The 15,799-nt window shown below is 42.4% G+C and overlaps 1 non-coding gene across 1 annotated transcript; it reads left to right on the top strand.

The window, feature by feature from the left end:
* Positions 1-482: 482 nt before the first annotated feature.
* Positions 483-555, top strand: Trnat-agu. Its single transcript has one exon. It is a non-coding gene; the product is annotated as a tRNA-Thr (tRNA).
* The last annotated feature ends 15,244 nt before the right edge of the window (positions 556-15,799 follow it).

Genomic DNA, 15,799 nt, shown 5'->3' on the forward strand with positions numbered 1-15,799 from the left:
GGACATTTCTCGAATTCTATACGACAGATTTCAACGTCAGCATTAACAAACGCTATATCACTGTAATTTTGTTCTCAAGGGCAATCACATACAGTAATTTAAAAAGTACATGGTTTCATTTAAAAAAACCTACCTATTTCAATATCTCAGTTGATAACAGTGCAAAAAATGTTAACCAAACAAAAACATATGTGCCCTTCGACGCTGTAACATTTGCCGAAAACCGCGTTTCGATATGTGTAACCGTTCAAGAGATGAAAGGGGTGCAACGTCTTATGTGACGCACCCTATGTATAATAAAGGCGAGGCGACCAATGATCTCTTCAGTACGGATGCATACCAGGCTCGAACTCTTACGGGAATCGTCGAAATGCCGCGTATAGTGGGGACAATGGGCAAGGCGAACTATTTTAGTAGCGCGTGGATGAGAATTTGGGTCTGACGAGAGGCTTGCTAGAGTAGGCTGTTGCAATGAACACTGAGTTCGGATGGCTTAGTGGTCAGAGCATCTGCCTAGTAAGTAGAAGACCCGGGTTCGAATCCAGGTCTGGCACAAATTTTCAACTTTCCCCAGTTATTCCAATCAGTGCCCTCTCGCAACCAGTGTCTGTACTTCCTTTGTGTCTTAAGAAATGATACAAGTCGCCAGCCCCAAAAGTGGTACGCATGTTTCTTCGCGATTTTCTCAGGAATTGCCCATAAACAAACGGTGCTGTTATATGCTGCCTAATGTCCACCCTAGACCACACCTAATGCAAAGGAACCAACCGATTCTCCATTTGCATGGGCTCGAGGAAGTGTCTCATGTTTGAATTTTGACCCTCTACCGAAGAATAGCTGCAATAGGTATAACTACGTTTGCTAGACCAACGAGATTACCAAAACGATTGACTCCTTATGTCGTTGCTCAATAGAATTCGAAATATGACTGCCTGAAAAATAGCATTTTGGTGCACGACTTTTTGGAACGTATTGGTGCTGTACACTGTCAAGCAAGGACTGATTTTTTTTGTCCGGTGTATGTGCAGTGACATTACTCCAGGCACACACTCATATTGGGCGGACTATTTGGTAAGACACAGAAAACTCATCTGACGCTGCTTGGGAGTAACCTTCCCGCAGTCGGAAACTTTCGTTGTCAGGCATATGTGCCAAACCAGGCAGTCTACGCGGCGTAGAATTAGGTTGAAGGTTAATGTGCAGTTAACAGGAAATTGATTAGAGATGGAACACTAAACGGGTTAGACAAGGATGTGGAATAAATTCATCATGGTTTTGATGAACTAAACGAGATGACACAGTGCATAAGGAATTGAGCTCGTTTTCGGATCGAGTGGGATTCTGATCCATTCGCACCATTCAGATTTATGTTTTCCGCCATTTCCTTTTGCAAACCGGTCGAAATCGAGTTTACGCTGCATTTCCAGTCAGAGCGTCGTCGACAGGACACTAATCTCTACTCTTCCCTTTTTTCCTTTAGCGGAGGAAATACGGCAGTTTCTCTCATTGGCTGCTGTGGGTGTATGTGCTCATTAATATGTAACACTATAGATGCATTATTTATTCATTAACACTTGGGAACTCACACTTCAACGAAAATCTGATCTCTCTGTCTGCAGCATCTCACTACAGGACAGTATCGAGGAAGAGAAAATCACTTGTAGACAATAGTGAACCGTACAGTGAGCTGTTACGTTTGGCGGACAACTTTAAGGTGTCATCTCAGTAATTATCTGTATTACTAAAGACGTAACACGGTTCAAAGTGCGAGGACACAGTTACAGGTGGCCTATTAACGGCTTACAGGGGCATCAAAAATGTGAATTTCAATATTTCATTTAATTTCCAATAGATTGCATTTTGCATGCTGCCTATTAAGTTTATTATTTAACTTGTGTTCCCAGACAGGTTTCACCTTATTTACAAGGCATCTTCAGGGGGTATTCTGAAATATTACACGATTTCTTCGTTTGCAGACGGAGGTTAGAGTTTGCATATATTGCTTACACATTGAAAACAGTTTATTAAAAATTTGTATAATAAAATGTAAAAGTCCTTACTGATCAGCTTCTAATTCATTATTTGTAGGCCAAAACGCTTTGATGTAAGTTTTGTACGTGTGTACTCTTTTTACACTGAAGCGCCAAAGAAACTGGTATAGGCATGCACATTCAAATATGGAGATACGTAAACAGACAGAAAACGGCCCTGCGGTCGGCAACGCCTATATAAGACAGCAAGTGTCTGGCGCAGTTGTTAGGTCGGTTACTGCTGCTACAATGGCAGGCCATAAAGATTTAAGTGAGTTTGAACGTGGTGTTATAGTCGGGGCACGAGCAATGGGACACAGCATCTTCGAGGTACCATGAATATCATAAATCCGGTAAAACATCAAATCTCCGATATTGCTGCGGCCGGGAAAAGATCATGGGAGTACAGGACCAACAACGACTGAAGAGACTTTCAACAAGACAGAATTGCAACCCTTCCGCAAATTACTGCAGATTTCAGTGCTGAGCCATCAACAAGTGTAAGCGTGCGAACCATTCAACGAAACATCATCGACATGGGCTTTCGGAGCCGAAGGCCTACTCGTGTACCCTTGATGACTGCACAACACGAAGTTTATGCCTCGCTTGGGCCCATCAACGCTGACACTGGACTGTTGAAGACTGGAAACATGTTGCCGGGTAGGACGAGTCTCATTTCAAATTTTATCGAGCGGATGGATGTGTAAAGGTATGGAAACAACCTCATCAATCCATGGACCCTGCATGTCTGCAGGAGACTGTTCAAGCTGGTGGAGGCTCTGTAATGATTGGGGCGTGTGCGGTGGGAGTGATACGGGACCACTGATATGTCTAGATACGACTCTGATAGTGGCACGTAGGTAAGCATCCTGTCTGATCACGTGCATCCATTTATGTCCATTGTACATTCCGACGTTTTTGGGCAATTCCAGCAAGACAGTGCGACACCCCACACGTCCAGAATTTTCTACTGAGTGGCTCCAGGAGCACTCTTCTGAATTTAAACACTTCTGCCGGCCACCAAACTTACCAGACATGAACATTATTGAGCATATCTGGGATGCCTTGCAACGTGCTGTTCAGAAGAGATCTCGACCCCCTCGTACTTTTACGGATTTATGGACAGCACTGCAGGATTCATGGTGTCAGTTCCCACCAGAATTAGTTCAGGCATTAGTCGAGGCAAGCCACGTCGTGTTGCGGCACTTCTGCGTGCTCGCGGAGGCTCTGTATGATATTAGGGAAGTGAACCATTTTCTTTGGAACTTCAGTGAATTTTTTATTTATTTCTTTTCTATTTTTATTATTTATTTATTTGTATTATTACTATTATTATTTTCATTTTTTATTATATCCTTAGGACCTAAGGAGGGGAATGGGGTTTGTGAGTGTCTATTGTAGTCCCGGCCATGACGTGTCAAATTTAATGCGGGCCGAGTGTGCGGTCGAAGGCTCCGCCCTTATTGCCGTTACTCCTTCTTTCCCGAAAGTACACGGTACAGTGCGACATTTCATTTAGAGTTGCGGTGCGGCATTTTACAGTCGGCTCAACTTTCTTCAGTTCGGCAGAATCGTGCTGTCAGCGCTCCTTATCCTTCGCTATTTGTTTGTGGTATGAAGGACGTTCACAGATTTACTGGATGTTTGCACAAAAAGAGGCCGTCTAGTGATACATCGTCACAAGCCTTTAAAAATGAATGCGTATGGGAGAAGGGAGGGATGAGAATTCTTTACATACATATTACGCAGTTGCATAAGCGACTGGTACTGCAAATTTGCTAGGAAATGATATTGCAATAATATGCAGAAAGAGTTTAAAGATTTCAAAATATCCACGGGTGTACTGCCGGTCTACAGTGTCCAACGGGCGCAATATTTCGGCGATCATACATGTCGCCATCATCAGGTGATCTGACGGACTGAGCTCCTGTGAACGTGCCGGTACGGAGATCCGTACGCTATGGCTGCTCAGGGGGTACTGGCTTCGGTCGCGGCGGCGGCCGATTTAAATGCCCTCCGCCCGCGGCGCACTCCCTCCGCCGTCCGCGCCCCGCGCCACGGTCGCGCGGTGGAACAGATTGCGACGGCGTCTGAGATGACTTCGATGTAATGGCTCTGTCCGCCGTGGTCGTCACAACTATACGTTTGCTCGATTTACTCTTGATTGACCCAGTCGCTGGTTCCCAAGCCTTGCTAAGATTATAGCCACAGTCACGGTTTATGAGGTCGTCATTGGTGCGAATTTTGATGGCCTCTCTAACAACGCTGTCCCAGTATCTCGACGTCTGTACCAGAATCCTCGTGCGTTCATACTCCATAGCGTAATTTTCCGACAAAATGTTCAGCGACCGCCGACTGGATACATCAGTCGAGTGTTCCTCTGGTGTTCGCGGCATCGATCCTCGACGGTACGTATCGTCTGACCAATATACGACTCGCCACATTGACACAGAATCTGGTACACGCCGGCTTTCCTCAAACCGAGGTCATCTTTGGCGCTCCCCACCAGTGCAAGAGTTTTATTCGGAGGACAAAACACAGTTCCGACCCGGTGTTTCTTCAAAATGCGGGCGATTTTCCCCGAGAGTGCGCCTGTATATGGAATAAACGTAGCGCCTACCTCATCCCTCGTGATTTCATCCATCTCCACAGGTTGTGCTGTAGTGGTTGGGCGGAAAGCACGTTGAGTCTGCCACTCTGAGTACCCATTTACCAGTTGAACAGGTTGCAGCTCGACTTCCGCCTGAATCAGCTGAGGAAATACGTCGTGAAACTTGTCGTGCGTTGACGAAATCCAAACCGATGAAGTCAAATGTCACCAGTAAAGTGAGGGCGGCCATTCGTGAGCTGAGGGAGCGCTCTGAAATTGTTATTTTACCGGCTGACAAAGGCAATGCTACAGTTGTTGTCTCCCATAAGGACTACACTGATAAGTTGCAGAGCCTGCTAAATGACGATTTCTACCTGAAGATCAGCGTTGACCCTACAAAGAAGGTGGAGAACAAGACGAGGTTGCTTCTCAAGGACGCAGATTTACCGGAGGGTGACGCTAAGGTCCGGTACCGTCTAGACTATATGGACTCCAGAAGATTCACAAAGAGGGGGTACGATTACGCCCTATTGTCAGCAACATCAGGGCACCTACACATTTGTTGGCCAAATACATGACGGGAGTATTAAGTCCTTATGTGGGTAAATGGCCTCATCACATCCGTAATTATGTGGATTTTGTTAAACGCCTTGATAGCTTCAGGTTGGATGAGTCAGATATCATGGTGAGTTTTGACATCGTTTCCCTGTTTACGAGGGTACCCCTGCGAGAGTCACTAGAATTGATTAGTCAGAAGTTTGACGAGAAGACCACTGAACTTTTTGGGCATGTCTTGACTTCCACGTATTTTCTTTTTAATGGAGAATACTATGACCAAACGGGGGGAGTCGCCTTGGGTAGTCCAGTCTCACCGGTGGTAGCGAATTTGTACATGGAGAACTTCGAGAAGGAAGCCCTTTCGTCATCCGAATGGAGACCTACTTGCTTTTTCCGTTACGTGGACGACACGTTCGTCATCTGGCCACATAGTATGGGTAAACTCCTTGACTTCCTTACACATCTAAATCCCATACACCCAACATCAAATTCACTATGGAGACTGAAACGGAAGGTAAATTACCTTTCCTTGACGTCTTGGTCAAGAGAAGGGCTGACGGCACCCTAGGTCATGGGGTGTATCGGAAGACAACGCATACTGATCTGTATTTGCACGCATCACACCGACGTCATCTCAGACGCCGTCGCAATCTGTTCCACCGCGCGACCGTGGCGCGGGGCGTGGATGGCGGAGGGAGAGCGCCGCGTGCGGAGGGTATTTAAATCGGCCGCCACCGCGACCGAAGCCGGTTCCCCCTGAGCAGCCATAGCGTACGGATCTCCGTACCGGCACGTTCACAGGAGCTCAGTCCGTCAATTCACCTGATGATGGCGACATGTATGATCGCCGAAATATTGCGCCCGTTGGACACTGTAGACCGGCAGTACACCCGTGGATATTTTGATTATCAAATACACCGGGAGAAACTCAAGAATCACAATTTAAAGATTTAGTTGACAAGAAAAGAACAAAGAAATACAACGATCGACAGTTGGGATTCATTGTACAGTACATCAAGAAGTACTTTCTGCTAAATTTGAAAGCGTGCAGCAAGTGTAGATATCGGTGGTATGAACAGTAAAATTTCTGAAGTCGCACGCATTATTCCACTGCCAGTTGCACTGTTTTCGATGAACTCGAACGAAGAGCATGGAGACGTCATACATCACTGCAAAGTTCGTTGGTTAAGTCAAAGGGCAAACCTGAAAAGATTTTTCCATTTAAAGCTTGTCATTGTTGAATTTATGAGGGAAAAAGGAGTGTATGAACGAAAATTACAAATCCGCAATGGTTTGCAGACCTCACATTTTAAGTAGACTTGACTGCACACTGGCCATGATAATATACTGCAAGGTAAGAAATAACTTCTTCCTGATTCGATGGGGATGCATTTAAAAAGAAAATCACGTTGTAGTAGGGACATATTCTGACAAGGAAAATACGGTTCCGTCAGCTCACTGGCGTTAAAGAAAGCGTGAGGTTTGAAGAAATCATTGTGGTCTTGCAAGAATTACAACGATAGTTTTATAAAGGTTTTGAGGACACTGTCAATCTTACAAATATTTTCGAGCCGTTTTCGAGACCGATTGCCGTTTCAGTTGAAAGTGCCCCTGTGCAAGTGCATGTGTAGCTGTTTCACCTGCAAGGTAATTCCTGTTTTAATTACAAATGTTTCACCTCTAAAACTCTCCACGACGTTTACATTGCTTTCCTCAGGTAGAGTTTCAAAGTATCCATCATGAGGCTGCAAAAGTGCTACAATATTTTGATCGACATATGTGTGTAAAAGACCTTTTCTCGGTTATGAAACCAAATAAGTCTCGATTGCCCGGCAACTCGAATATGAAAATCTGTGAAATTGTCTGTGTCTGTCTGTATGCCGACAGTTTCTACTAGGTAAAATTTATATCTTCAGCGCGGCAATAATGATCAAATAATACTGAATATTTGTCTTGTTTGTGATCTGTGTTGTTGAGAAATGTGAAATATAAAACCAAATCATATGCAGGACTCCTGCACTGCCATTTAAATGCGGCGCATTCGCAGTTTCGCCGGCCGTTGTGGCCGAGCGGTTCTAGGCGCTTCAGTCTGCAACCGCGGTGCTGCTACGGTCGCAGGCTCGAATCCTGCCTCGGGCATGGACGTGTGTGCTGTCTTTAGGTTCGTTGGGTGTAAGTAGTTCTAAGTCTAGGGGACTGATGACCTCAGAAGTCAAGTCCCATAATGCTTAGAGCCATTTGAACCATTTTTTTCGCATTTTCCCCTCGTCCTCTGTCGTCACGTTCAGACAGCGTGGCCTGGCGTTGGGGGAAATGTGCAGCAAAGCGGAGCGTTATGGCACTCGTGCCAGTGCATGGCCCGTGGGCCGAAATCTTGGCCACCCCTGAACTATTGGGGTTTCTGTGTACTATGTTATCAACAAGTGTAAGCAGTGGGGAGTTAGACACATTCATTTGGTCATTTAGTAGCAGCTTCTTTTCAGCTTTTGTTTTACATATGTGATTATTTTCTTATGAGGTTAGAGAGTATCTTTCATTACTAAGAAAATAATGAGAGACTTACCACAAGAGAGAAAGACATGGAAATAGAATTAACAATGAATGCCAGCTCCTAACCGTACAAGGAAATCATCATCTTTACAGAAAAAGACCGAACTGAAGTTGCTACTAAGTGACCAACTGAATACGGCTAACCATTCACTGTTTACACATGATTGATCATGTAACACACAGAAATCTCAATAGATGATGACAAATCGCATTCCTCTCTTAAATGTATAAATGAAACATGGGAATAATAATAAAAATAATAATAATAATCAAAAATTAATAAAAAAGAATAAAAATAGAAAAGAAAATAGATAAAAACAAAAAGGGTACACACACACACACACACACACACACACACAAAAACGTAGAACACCACATACAAACAAAAACAGTTGAAAGCAAAAACTGAGAAACTCGGCAACACTTACAGAAATGAATCACAGTCCAGGCACAGAAAATGGCACTTATAGTGCTATGTTTCGAAAACAAAAGTACCGCGTGGAAAACTGCAAGCTTTCAAGCAATTTGCTACATCAGAGAATGCTGAATTTATTATAAGAATTTTAGTGAACTTTTGTCAATCTATAACGAATATGTGCGAACTACAACCCATCTCTGCAAGCGAAGAAATCGTGTAATATTTCAGGATACCCCATGGAGATGGCTTGTAAATTAGGCGAAACGTGTCTGGATGCTCAAGTCTAATAAATAGCTTAATGTGAAGCATGCAAATGCGTTTTTCTTTTATATTACTGCAATTTATATATAGCTGCTGCAAAACGGCCACCACAGGAAACTTGTTATTTCATATAATTATTGACTCAAATGGAAAATTTCAAATGCTGTCATAATTTGCTCATTAAAAGATATAATCTGATGTTAAAGATTTAACACAGTAAGACAAGCATTACAGTTAGAAAATATGTCAGTGATTCGTGGCGCGCAAATTACCCAGACTACATTCATCGAATATTTGAGTTTGAGAGCACCTTCTTTAAACTTTTTGTCGCTTATATGGTTAGTGTCAAATATTTAACGCATTAACTCATTTGAAAAGAAATCAAACATTAAAAACTGTTTTATTCATGGGATTTAGTCTTTAAAGTGTTTGTGATGAGAGAGGGGAAGGATGTTACTGGTGTTCTTACTGGATGAACAACTCTGTGTTTGTGTGTATCGCCTTATTCGCGGACAATGAACAGCAAACAGAAAAAATCGGTAGTAGTCCACCGAGCGAAAAGGAAGACGTCAACTATCCCTGCACAAATTGTTTCATACCGTATTCTTGTTTCAGAAGTGTACATTTGATCAAGAGTCATAACTTACCAACACTAGACATGTCAGTTGAGAGTGATCCGCGATCCGTATTTCTATGAAATACACTTATTTTCAGTTTGTCGATCGCAGTATTACTATCTCAAAGTGGCCCGTTTTCGCAGTTTAACCCATCTTCAGATCAGAGGTTGCACTACCCGAAACTGATCACTTTGAGATAATAAGAGAGCGAATGACAGACTGAAAGTAATTACATTTTCTAGAATAATCTCATCAGACTCTGACTATAGGCTCGGAGCCCGTCGGGATGTGATGGCATTCCGTTGCACATCGATACTGAGACCAACACAGAGAGTGACGCATATGTTGTTAGGTGAGTCCTAATCAAATGTTATACCACTGGTCTACGAACGTGTGTAGGATTAGATTTAAGGAGCGTAGGGAATGAAACAATAAGGCTTATTAAATTAAAAAAAGTAAATTTACTGTGAATTAAGAACAAAACAATAATCCAAATTACTGTTGTTGGAAGATTTGCACCTGACTTTGAGCCTCAGAAAATTATTATTAGCACAGACCTGCCATAACGCGCGCTACTAACACTATTGCATCACATCTCTATATATATGAGCAGGGATCGATATCAGTATCCTTCCAAGATTGTAAACCTTTTCTAACTTCAATCACCTTTCGTACGCTGTAATATATGCTCTAAAACGTAGTGAAGGGTATGTTACACGCAGACACAGTTTTCTATAAAACATTTTTAAATCAAATGCGCGTGCTTGAGTAATAGTGAGATTTCATAGTGTCCGTGACAAACAATTATAAACCGGAATCACAGTTTTTCAGCACAGCATTTGTAATCAGGTGCTCGATGTTGACTAATAGTGAGATTTTACAATAATGTGGTACGGAGATGTTATGAAGCTAAGATGATAAGCAGTCACATGTAAAAACATCAGATATTTTTAGTGATTAAATCTTTCAAAATCGAGGAAGGAATGTTGCGTTGTGAAAAATCACGCGATTTGAAAAATGGAAGTTTTAGCCATTTTCATACGAAAATTAATGCATATATTAAAAAAACTAACTAAAGTATCAGATATGGCATACTTTTATTTACATAGAAATGCTTTTACAGTAATAGGCTTTATGTTCAAGAAATCAAGTGCCTGTTTATCGATATTCAGATATGTCTGTTATTTCTTTTTTCTTTGCAAATAAATACATTTACGGTACAAACGGGGAGAAGAATAAGCTAGCGGTTAATTTCGTAACAGTCTCTGTACCATCTTTCGTAAGAACGTATTTCCGTGCAGGCGTCCTTGTACTGCTCTTGTCATTCCAACCGCGTAGCTCTCTAACGAGGAAATATTGAGCAAGCTTACACGCTTTCGTGGGGAGCTGATTTTGGGAGCGCCTGTGTGTAGTGCGACTGCAACCCGCAGTACAAAGGAGTCTGGCGGGTCAGACTATACGTCCGAAGGAAGGAAGAAGGGAAGAAAGGTTATGGCTTAACGTATCTTTGGTGACGAGGTCGTTAGAGATAGATTACATGCGTGGACGTAGAAGGAAACCGCTATTCCTTTTTCAGAGAAACGATCCCATTATTTTCCGTAATCGATTTAGGGAAACTACGGAAAACCAAAAGCACTGCCGCCGTCGGAAACCACGGAAAATTAAAAGCATTGCCGCCTTCCTCCCGAATATGCACCCTGTGTGTTTGTAATCACTGCTCTACCTCACTTGGTACTACACGTCCCACCTTCTCTGCATTATGTGTATATTCATACTGTGGTTGTTAGGAAATGGACACATGATTCGAATGCTAATCCAATATAGTCTTGGAAAACGGAGATATCTATAAGATAATTTTTTCCATGTTGTTTCAATACTGTTGTTTCTTTAAAAGAAAAATAATTCGAGTTTTTAATATACTGATACCTACTTGTCAAAAACGTATGATTGGCTCCATATAATACATACATTTACTTTACGCAGCGGCCTCAAACCTTCCGTCGTCCTGTTCTACTCACGAAACGTGGCGGTGAAAGCCGAAAACCATACCTCATTAGGAGTAGATGACACTGAAGTCTTTGTATCACGAAACTTACAGCAGAACCAGAAGTCATAATGCGTTCAGCCAAAGATGAGTCTGATGAGGCCAGCGTGTTGTCCGGCACACCTATCCAGCGACCAGGAAATGTAGTGGCGAAGGACTCAGGGATTGAGCGGCCACGATATAGTCTTGTACGATCTTGCTAGAAATATGCCATCACTCTGATGCGGTAGTTGGAGTTTGTCGATAACATACTGGTAAAACTTCTCCATGTAGACTTTTGATTGACTGTGACGTGTTGGAAATTGGGGACCGATTACACTGCTGACATAAAATTCAGCTTTAGCGAGTGACATTGGTGCCTACTTATGAATATCGCGTAACCCGGTCTGTTCATACAACGACAGGAATATGTGCTCTTCAGGAAGCAGTTACCTGTGTACGCACCCTTCACGTTATCCAACACGGTCTCCAAGATCTCCACTAACTCCCCAGGTGATGAGAGTCACCAAATCTGTACCCCATAGGTTCTACTTGGAACGGTGCGGTACGGGGGGGGGGGGGGGGATCGGCGTCTGTTCCGGTCTGCTTTTTTGTGGCAACGTCAGTAAAAAAAAAAATGCGCGCAGCTTACGGCTGGTCAAACCAGCTGCCGCAATGAAGAGATTATGGCTGAGGTATATTGCTACGCTGTTGTGGAGCGTTTAGCTATACGTGTTGACTTTAGTAGCCTTACAAATAAGAGAAAATTGAAGAAGGCCGAGAAGAATATGGACAAATAAACGAAATGCTTGGAGAACCAGAAGGACATTTGTTAGCACTAAGGAATTTTGGAGTTATAGAATGGCAGCAGAGGTGAAACTTTCTGCATGAGTACTGCGCCCTGCATCTAGTTGAACCCGTAAACTGTGTTCAGACCTAAGTCTCTCTGTACAGTTTATACCCCCCCTCTCCCCATCCACCCACTTGGCTTCTTTGCCTTTCCCTCATTAAATGTTCCGTGATGCCCTAACAAACTGTCCCCAGTTGTAAAGTTGTTCCATAACGATATTTTCTCCACAACTCAGGATAGTGCTCGATCTGCCCGTCCCAAAAGAAGCTTTTGTTCTCTTCTTATCTAAACTGTATATCGTCTACGTTTCACTTCCCTGTAAGGATACACTTTGGGTCATATTCGATGTTAACATATTTTTCTTTTTGAGAAAGGATTTTCTTGTTGTTGCCAGTCTGCATTTTATATCGTCCCTACTGCGATCATAATCAACTGTTTTTCTGCTCGAATAGCATATCTCGTCTACTACGTTCAGCGTCTTATTTCGCAGTCAGATTCCCTCAGTTTCACCTTATTGAACTCGACTGCTCTCCATTATGCTTGTTTTAATATTGTGTTCATCTTCTAACCTATTTTTCAATACTCTATCCAATCTGTTCAACTGACGTTCATAGCCCCTTGCTGTCTGTGAAAGAATTACGACGCTATAAACAAACTTGAACTTTTTATTTCTTCACCTCGAACCTTTAATTCCTTTCCAGGTTTCAACGTGCTTTCCCTTGCTGCCTTTTCAATGCAGATTGAATCTTTACATCATGTAGGTAAAGCTGAAGTGAATAAAATATTAGTCTGTTGATTTTCGTTTCCAAGTTGCGTATAACGTTCACCTCTTGACAAAGGAGACACTTTAGAACTAATTACAGCGTGTACAGAAACACACACACAATTTTCTACTTCCGCCTTAATGTAATTGCTTGAACTTTGAGTGTTCTGCCACTTCAGTAAGTAGTCTTTGCCTTGCATCAGACAATGATATATGTAGACAGGCGTTGTTTACAACGGAAAGCCGTTGAGCTCCACCTTCTTCAGGCCTGTAGCCGAAAGGACAGATTTTTGCTAACCAAATGAAAACCACATGTACTATTTTTTTCAGGTATGTTTATTGTTTGTACTCGACGCTTACTAGCAAATAAAAAAATCCCTTGTATCTGACCTGTATGTTGCGAAACTTCGATTAATTACTGTAATCTTATTTCCTTTCAGCTGGCCAAGCAGCCGTTAGCAACTGAAAACACTACAGCAGCTGCCGCTCCGAGGTAAGAGAAGGCAGACATTGTTCAGATTTTTTGTAATGATTTCAAAGTTTATGGATTTGTAGCCGAGTTAGTGTTGTTATTTTCCCTACACGATACTTCGACAAATTTCCTAGTTGTCTTCATTCGGCATCGACTGGAGATTTCGTTACCTGCAGAGTGAATTCCGAGCAAACTGAGAATGGGAGGCGCTGCGCGGCTTTCTAGCGATTGTCCCGACGCCGTCAAAGAATAAAACTATATCACAGAGATAAAAGACCAACCACAGTGCTGTACCAAACAGCTTATAGGTAAAGTAACTGTCAGAAGCCAATATTCTTCACGAAAAACCGCCTGAATAGGTGCTTCTGTAAGAGTGATGAGAGCATTTCTCAGTTTTCCGACAAGATTTAACCAAATTGAGCGCTGGATCACATGATTTACTAAAATGAAGCCTGCGTCCTTGATAAAACTTTAACTACTCTAATCTCGGTAGTCTAAAGTGTGTGTCTTCCCGACTACAATTGTTAATATAGGCATTTTTCTTACTGTCCTTTGAATAATCTCGTTATTGAAACAAAGCCACCAGCCTTGCTTGTGTATCTGAAGTCCATCCTGTGATGTAACTTATCATACTTGAGCCCTTTATTTATTTTATTTTCTTAGTTTTTTAAAAATGTATTAGGGCAATTCAGACAATATAATATCATCTCAAGCACTAGCTTATAGAAATATTATACGGTATCGGGAGGCTGTTCCCACTGCCAGACAGAGCTTGAGCAGCTTATTTGTGCCGTATGGTGCTTACTGCAGATCGGTTATATGAGGAGTGACTTTCTACGCGAGAGGATACTTTGCTCGCAGACGGGTAGATCTTAAATGACCCGGAGAAGGGGCACCAAACAGTCGTAACTTTATTTATAAGTACAAATAATAACTCATTTTTGATACAGAAGATGTCAGAGGTGATTCCCAGCCATTGGTTTTAATTGTGGCTTTAAGACAGTACAGTAAAACTTCAACTTTTGCCAAACAGGTGACGGGAAAATTTACACTTTCGGCGGTTAGATAAAATCCATGTGACAACTCCATGTTGGCTATTTATAAGAATATCGAAAGTGCGCTGCTGTAAACTTCACGGTGTCTATTTAAAATAAGTGCAAGATATTGGCATCTGATTTTTTTAAATTAACGGTAACGTTTCTCAAATCTGTAACGCGAAGCTGTAACGTCAGCTTGTCTCCTTGCCTATGTACCTGTGCGGTATTAAAGTCAATGTCCTCGGACGAATCTGTTTTTTTTTCCAAGTGATTTCACATATGTACCCATCAAATAAAATACTTTATACTGTCCAAGACACCTGTATCCATTTACGTGATCAACCAAGAGAGATAATATTCTATTGGATACCAGAGCTCGTCGGAGACAAGGGAAGTGAAGAAGCTGACATAATAGCCAAGCATATTTGTCGGGAACACACTGATGGAAATGTTGGAAAATAATCTGCAGTCAGTGAAACAAACCTTTTGGCGTAAGATCCTGCTTCCTAGAATGGAGAAGGGATAAAGTAGCAATGACATGTCTTCGTGTAGGCCATTCACACATCACTTTATCTGCTGGCGAGAGGACACATCAGTTAGTGATGCTTGAGTGGTATTCATTTCAGTTGTATGCATTTCAGTTCACGGCTTTTAACTGAGAGTACTTTATATTCTGTCACCGTTACAGGCTTCAACTGAAATGGAAACCTTTTCTCTATTATAGCTGACGACGAGACTAGTGAGGTTCGCGTTTCAAAACTTTGTGTGAATTGCCCAGAATGCAGAGTGACGAACTCATACAAATACTGTTTAGTGATCATCCAACATTATATATCTACCGTAATATTTTAATATCATCTTGCTTGAACTCTCCCCTCAATTCGCGTGTGTGTGTGTGTGTGTGTTTTCAGGTAGGGAATTTTAGGAAAAGATTGTATTTTAATTTCGGTACAACTTGTTAATACTTCGTCTCATTAGACTTTACCATAGATGCAAAAGACCCCGATGTAGTTTTCCCAAAAAAATCATCATCATCGCCTTTTCATTTATTTAGGAAAATCAAGTGTAATGAATAGCTGCTGAAACAAAGAGCAGATGTGCACAACGCGAACCAGCTCTAACAGCCTCCGACCTCTCACATATATCTAGAGGCATCAGTGAGCGATAAGCGGTAAACGTAAGCCAGATCAGCGCGATGTAGCAGTGGTGGACAGGAATGTGCATCGAACGCGAGCGTTCGAGAGTTTAGTGGAAATTCTTGGCTGCCGCTATTCTGTGAAGGCTGTTTTTTCGGACGTTTTCGTTGGTCCAGTATTACTGGTCATTAGTCTGGCGGTGTTCTCTGGTGTCGATCTGAAACACGAAAAAAGCTACGTTACTGGGAGTATGCTGGAAATATCAAGCTCAATCAGCCGGACTAGTAACGTCGCAGCGCTGCACTCTGCTACTCACGTTGCGGATGTGTCGGTCTAGCGTTCTCGCATCGTTACCATCTGCATATATAATCTGCAAGCTTCTGTACAGTGCATGACGGAGAGTAAATCGTATCAGTATGATGGACTTCGTTTTCTATTCCTTTCGCGTATTGAGCGAGGTGAAAATGACGGTGTGTATACCTTTTATGTCCCCG

Source organism: Schistocerca piceifrons, chromosome 6, assembly GCF_021461385.2.
Source record: "Schistocerca piceifrons isolate TAMUIC-IGC-003096 chromosome 6, iqSchPice1.1, whole genome shotgun sequence".
Taxonomy (NCBI): domain Eukaryota; kingdom Metazoa; phylum Arthropoda; class Insecta; order Orthoptera; family Acrididae; genus Schistocerca; species Schistocerca piceifrons.